We start from the raw sequence: 7,500 nt of genomic DNA on the forward strand, positions 1-7,500 counted from the left end.
ACCCCTTTAAGAAAGATTGCCATTTATAATAGACTATAAATTGTATTTAGAAGAGGTTCCCTGAGCAGAGGAAGCCTGTAATTGTATTTAGAAGAGGCAGGTACCTACCTGTGGTGAGAAAGGTCAGCCTGATACAGGAGTCTAGCACATTTGATTAACCATACAGAAGATGGGAGTAAGTAAAAAAAATTGGCCATGTATAATAAACCAGTAACTGTAGTCTGAACATGTGGGTACAGTTTAATTAACTGTTAATTGATCAAGGATGAGTAAGATGCTGGTAAAGATATGTTCCTGCTGGATAGAAACTACCAGTGAATGTGGTATTGAGCTACTCTGTAAGATTGTATTCTGCTAGTCCCATTTTCACTGAAGATTCCTATTTTCTAATTTTTAAGGCACACTTAACAAAAACCCATAGCTATCCACCAATTCGTTTTTTAGCAGCATATTTCAGCTATTAAAAGAACATATTTTAGGTGTAAGCACTGGTATTTAAAGGAACAGTAACAGCAAAACATGTAATTGTTTTAAAGGAATGACTATGTAATGTACTGTTGCCCTGCACTGGTAAAACTGGTGTATTTGCTTCAGAAACTCTACTATAGTTTATATACACAAGCTGCTGTGTAGCCATGGGGGCAGCCATTCAAAGTTGAAAAAGGAGAAAAGGCACAGGATACACAGCAGATAACAAATAAGCTCTGTAGTATACAATGGGATCCTTCAGAACTTATCTGTTATCTACTGTATATCAATGTGCTTGAATTACTACATGGCTACACAGCAGCTTGTTTATATAAACTATTGTAGTGTTTGTGACGCAAAAACACCAGTTTTACAAGTGCAGAGCAACAGTATATTATATTGTCCTTCCTTTAAAACACTTTAATTTTTTGGTGTTACTGTTGCTTTAAAATGACAGTTACTTGTAATGCATTGAGGGTACTAAATTAAAATGTAAAAAAAAAGTGCCATACAAAGCAATGGCTAATAATAATAATAATAATAATAATAATAATAATAATAATAATAGCCACCCACTATTGCGCAAGGTACATATGATCATACGCTTTTTGGTGTTAGTTCATGTTAAAAAATCTTTTGGCCCGGATTCACTATAGGGCAATAAAAAAAACCAAAAGCTTATTTGACGAATAATTAGTTATTATTCTAAGGTTAATAGGAAGCAATTCTCTGAGCTTAGAATAGGTCGATAATATCCTACAGACAATAACTGACAGTTTTAAGCACTCTGCGATGATTGTTTTGTGAATCTGGGCCAGTATATTTCTAATGGATGTGTAGGGTGTGTATATTTTGTTAAACATCAATATGTATAAACCAATAACTGTAAGCAGCAGTGGCATACGTTGTGTGTTAATGGACATTGCAGAAAATGCATATGAGTCCCCCTCCCAACAAAAACCTTCCAGAATAGTTTTTCCAATACAAATTGAAATTGCTTATAAATGAGAGCGTCACTGGGACTTCCTGCAACATCTGATGAATGATGATGAAGCCAAAGGAAGAAAACATTCACAGGAGTAAAATGTAACAGAGTTAGCATAATGTGCTGGAAAATCATTCTCTTGGTATTTGCAGTTTTAATAAGTGGACAAAAGGGGGAAATAGCCCAGGGCAGGGAGGCTACAGTTATAACAGTATAACATTTGCATGACATGGCACCGCTCCCACAATTGGCAGCTAGTAGAGATTTGCATCAGCTTTTTAGTTTATTGGAACATATGTTCTTATGGGCTCTTTGTAATAGAGAGCTATGTTTGTTGGGAGCATTTTTTCTTGTTGGGTATTTTTTTTATTTCATACCATATATATTCAAGGACTGCTAGAGGGCCCACTGGCACCAAAATGTTTCTTGCCTAGCCCAGTGCCCTGTTTGGGTTATGTCCCGACCCCCCCCCCCCACATTATGTCATTACAGTGTCAAGGCTCAGGTCTTTTACTATAGGATACTAAGTATATAAAAAGCATGGAAAGGTTTATAGTTTATATTTTATTTCATGAAGACTGGAGCTCTATTGCTCTTTCTTGTGTAAGGATCTCTGTTCAGATGCGATTGTGGGTGCCATAGACATACAGAAGTGAACCAAGCACAAACCCAGATATCATCTTTACAGCTTTGTTGACAGGTAAATGCAATTAACCCAGCAGCCTTCAGTCTACTAGTTTAGCGAGTCAATAATGTGTAGTTAGAGATAAAGACAATCCCAGCAGGGAGCCTCCAGTAATCCTTTCTTTTCTCTATTGCCCATTAATGCGCACATTAAGTTTGGGATAATTAGGCAGATGATCTCTGCGCCTATGGGAGCAAGACGCAAGGCCCCGGGCCGCAAGGGCCACATTCACTGCTCTCCAGCCTCAGAGCATCTGTACAATCTGCACAGCCAGAAACCTGCAGCATCAATTAACATTCCTAAAGCAGATCGGCTGCAGATATTATCAGAGGATAAGTGGCCCCTCTCCATTCCAGCTCGGCAGATTATGTCCCTTGCACTGCACTTGCACAGACCTCAGATAACCCACACCCCCAGCTTCCTCCTTACTGCTATATATAGAGGTGAGAGCTCCCAGTTTTGGCATCCAGACCACTTCCATGTGATTATGGCAGGGCTGGAACTATGGGCCTAGGGAGCAAATTTTGGGGGGCGCCAAGCGTTTACATCTTATGCAGCTTACCCCTAGCTTTGCAAGTAAGTTCAGCAAGCTCACTGAAGTCGAAGTGCTTTGCGCACGACCGCGCGTCCTCGGTTACGCACGGTTACGCACGCGCGTCCTCGGTTGCGCACGCGCGTCCTCGGTTGCGCACGGCTACGCACGCGCGTCCTCGGTTGCGCACGGTTATGCACGCGCGTCCTCGGTTGCGCACTGCAGCGGTGGGGGCAGAAGTGGCCGGCCGGGTTTCCTGGTGCGCCTGGCCTGCTTGGCCAGACACTGGATTATGGGAGTGGACAATAGAACAATGACATATAGAGCATAATTAACTATACCAGAAACAATTAAAACATCCATTTGTATATAGTAACACTTTACTTAACGCTGGGGTCAGAAGCGTCCACAAATAACATTACAACTGGAAGGTAATCTAGGTTTAAGTCTAGAATTTCATTTGTCTCTTGGTTACAGTTCTGTGACTCACTGATGAGAACTTCCAGGGTTCATTTATTAACTAAACCCCAAACCCTTTTATGGTTTTCGTCCATAGCTCCTTCACACCAGAAGTAAGGGGCCTGCACTAAGGTCACTTAGATTTGGGGGGTTCCTAACTGGCATCGGGGTCTGATGTTTGAATATAGAAGAAGAAGACAAGGGCTAAACAATCCTACACATGACACCAAGCACATAAGTGTGTACGTGCAACTGCAATAACCTAAAATTAACTGGTGTGCATCAAATCTATAAATCTATCATTCGAAATATATAATTCTATACATCTATCTTTTTTTATCATTCTATTATCTGTGTATAAACTATGTATAATAAAATGTTCTCCTATTTTGGCCTTTAAAGTCAAAAGTGTTCCATAATTTATTCTGTATTCATAGTTTATTATATGTTTTGCTGAAATTAAGTCTGTCACTGTCGGTGGCAGGAGGGCAGAGTGGGACCTGGAGAAGAGATACAGATCTCCCCCTCTAATATCACAATTTCTGCTGCCATCAACGCATTCTTATTATTGATACTACTAATAGTTTGATGGCAGCAGAAATTATTATAATAAGGAGAATTCATTTTCTATTTAAAAAAGCCATTCAAGGCCCCCTCCCCAGATGTGATGAATTATTTCCCATCAGCTTTGTGGCATAGACGTGCATACAAACAGGAGAACACTATTGTGTTGTGGGAGAGCCTGGGGGCTGCCATACACTCCTAGTAAAGCCGAGGCTGTTGCTGATATTCTGGCAAATTTCCTTCAGTTTGTGCAGTTAGTCCCTCCCCAGTGTATTTCTAGGGGTGAGGGAATGTACAGGCCACCTATACGTTTTCTTGGCTTTTTCTCAAATCCCTATGAGGAAAAAAAATGTTCATGTTTATATAAGTCTCCAAAGCGAAAGAAAGTGTGTGCCTGGCGCTAGTGTGTTGCTCGTGCACTGCCCGTGCGCCTAGCCTGATCCCCTGCAGCCCCAATACCCATGATCCACTCATCCATAAGGCAAATAGCAGGTAAGTTACTTCTGGGGTCCTGTGTCAGGGCTCCTCTGGCTATCGCTGATAGGCTGTTAGTCCTAGGCTGCTTTATCAAACTCCTGCTGCAACAGGCTATTAATACACCACCCAGACTAAGTGAAAGTGCCCCTCATTGAGGAAAACACTTTTCAGGCCAAGTAGGTGTTTGTGATCAGGGCAGGGAGCTAGATATGGCTGGGATTATAGAGAAAGGCTTATCTATATTTCTCAAACTAACATGATTGTGCTCCCTGACTCTGCATTTGATAACAATTATGCCCTTATCAGTGTTACATCCTCTGGTGCTGCCTGGGCTTCCTCACAGCTTCATGCAGTTCCTGTAAGAGCTGATTCCTCCAAATTCTGCCCCCAAATCCTCCCCCTCACTGGCAGAGAACAGTCTTGGTCACAATATGCTGGAACACAATCTAGACATTTAATGCTAATATGCAGCATACACAAACATAGGTGTGCGACAGAAACAGTGTGCTGGGACCAATGCCCTGACATTTATAAATCAATTATATGGATTATTAATGGGGAATAAGATATATATTATGTAAATTAAATAGTATTTTTTTTCAAAATATATTTATAAAATACAACAAATGTAAATAAAGAACACAACACAATAGAATGTCGTTTACAATTGTATTTCCGAATAACAATAAAAATAATAGCGCTACTACTGATAATTATATAGTTTAATATATATATATATATATATATATATATATATATATATATATATATATATATATATATTTTTTTTTTAATATAATATATATTATATATAATATAAATATAATATAGCATATATATATATATATATATATATATATATATATATATATATATATATATATATATATATATAGATATAGATATAGATATATAGATATATAAACAAACTATATAATTATCAGTAGAAGCGGTATTATTTTTATTACATATTCGGAAATGCAATTTTATACGACATTCTATTGTCTTGTGTTCTTTATATATATATATATATATATATATATATATATATATATATATATATATATATATATATATATATATACACACAGTCCAAATAGTTCAGTACACCACTACTCCAAACAATTGACCCAGGTGCTACCATCCAAAGCTGCAAATCCAAAAAAGTAAGGTGCACACTGGGAACTTTTGCTTAATTGAGAAAATCAATTTTATTAAATACATCTTAAAAATAGGACCTATTTTAAGATGTATTTAATAAAACTTTTTGGATATATATATATATATATATATATATATATATATATATATATATATATATATATATATATATATATATATATATAAATATATATATATATATATATTACAGTTATTATATAGGTACATAGTTAATTTGGGTTAAGAAAAAATAGTCCAACAAGTTAAACCTTTCCAAATAATCCCCAGCGTTTTTGTGTGTGTGTGTATACACACACACACACACACACGCCTGTTGATACATTCAAAAATATTTAAATATACATATAAGTAATATTATTGACTAGAATTACTGTAGGCTTCACGAATTACCCTACTTTTGAATATCAGTCACTGTAACAAAAGTGTCATCGGTTTAATGAGGCGTTTTAGGAACATAAATCTTCGGTTTCATTAAAAATCTTTTAAACATACCATTTACCAGCCCTTCGTTTAATACCAAGGGGTTTGAAAGTTAAACAGCATATAAACTATTAACCATTTACCATATCTGATCTGTGTAACAGGGCAAATGTAAAACCAGATAGACACTGCAGTAAATTATGTAGAACAATGAATTAAAACAAAGCAAACTGACAGAGCACTGGAGGCAGACGCACATTGTCATAAATAAAACGACTTGTATATATAAGTTTTACAAACGTACAAGAATAAAGAACCAGGAAACTGTATTTAGCCGTAAAAACGCTTCCCCTTCTTGTCTGCTTCTATAAGACAATATACATACTCTATATTCCATATATACTTTTTATACATGAATTTGACTAACGATATTGATATTCTACAGTATGCATTGTTATTTACATGTATATACTTATAGACCAATATAAATATCTAAATCTATATACAAAGCTTAATGGCAGTGTGTGTGTGTGTGTGTGTGTGTGTGTGTGTGTGTGTGTGTGTGTATATATATATATATATATATATATATATAACAGTTTGTTTTTAGGTTTTGATACTGGTAATCCTTTTTGTGGATTTTTAAGTGTTTTTATATATAAATTCTATTTTGATGTTTAATATTTAATATTTATATATAGCACGTTATACACTGTATTTCACATTCTGTGTTTTATATGTATTTGCTTCTACAGAATGTATCTATTGGAAGAACCAGTCACACTAATGAATTTTCTAATTATCCCTCACACCTGAAAGGGGGCGTCACTGGGAGGTGGGAGTGAGCTGGGTGAGTCTTTAAATAGTTTTCACTTTGTTGTAATCTTTATCTTGATAAAGGCTCCACTCGAGAGCCGAAACGTTGATGGAATAAACAGTTTTACATTTCTTGAAGAAAATCCTGGTGTGCTTCAGCTTTTTTGTCGTATATATATAATTGTATATAGAGTTGGATACCTACAAAATAAAAACACATAAATCGAATGTTGTTGTATATAGAGGTTAAGATCCCTACAAAATAAAGAGAAAAGTGCGATTTGCTTTAAACAATATTTCATCACTAACAAATTTAAAATAGTAGACGATAAAATACATATGTATTTAAAAAAAAACCACAATCCTTATGTAAAGATAAATTATTTGATGCACCTCCGTATATAACTTTGCTGGGATTCCCTAGACAATAAGTTGTATTGCTTATTATATAGGTGTATAAGTAGGCAGGGAGGCTGGGCCCTATAGAGGCAACATTATTACACTTTATAACACGAAAACGAAACCCCAAAACCTAAATCTGAAGACAAAACATATCCCCAAGATTGGGAGTAATATCTTTTTTTTCTGACCAGAGTATTGGTCAACCTCACACTTTATACTGAAACCTTATTACCGCTATTAATAATAATAGTTGCATTATATGTATCACACTGAACCATACACAGTGTATGATTTTCCCTATTTATTCTAGAAAAGCCATAGCTGACCGTATGGATAAATTAAGCAATTGTCCTGTGTCTGATGGGAAATGACCACAAATAATATCATCACACACTTATATAAATGTACAATTGTTGCATGTTATGCTCTGTAACATCTTATCAGCTCCTCCTAATGTTTAAATGACACTGCTGAGGATCTAGTTTTAGTATGTGGAAGGGAACAATAGGC

Source organism: Xenopus laevis, chromosome 7S (genome assembly GCF_017654675.1).
Source record: "Xenopus laevis strain J_2021 chromosome 7S, Xenopus_laevis_v10.1, whole genome shotgun sequence".
NCBI classification, from domain to species: domain Eukaryota; kingdom Metazoa; phylum Chordata; class Amphibia; order Anura; family Pipidae; genus Xenopus; species Xenopus laevis.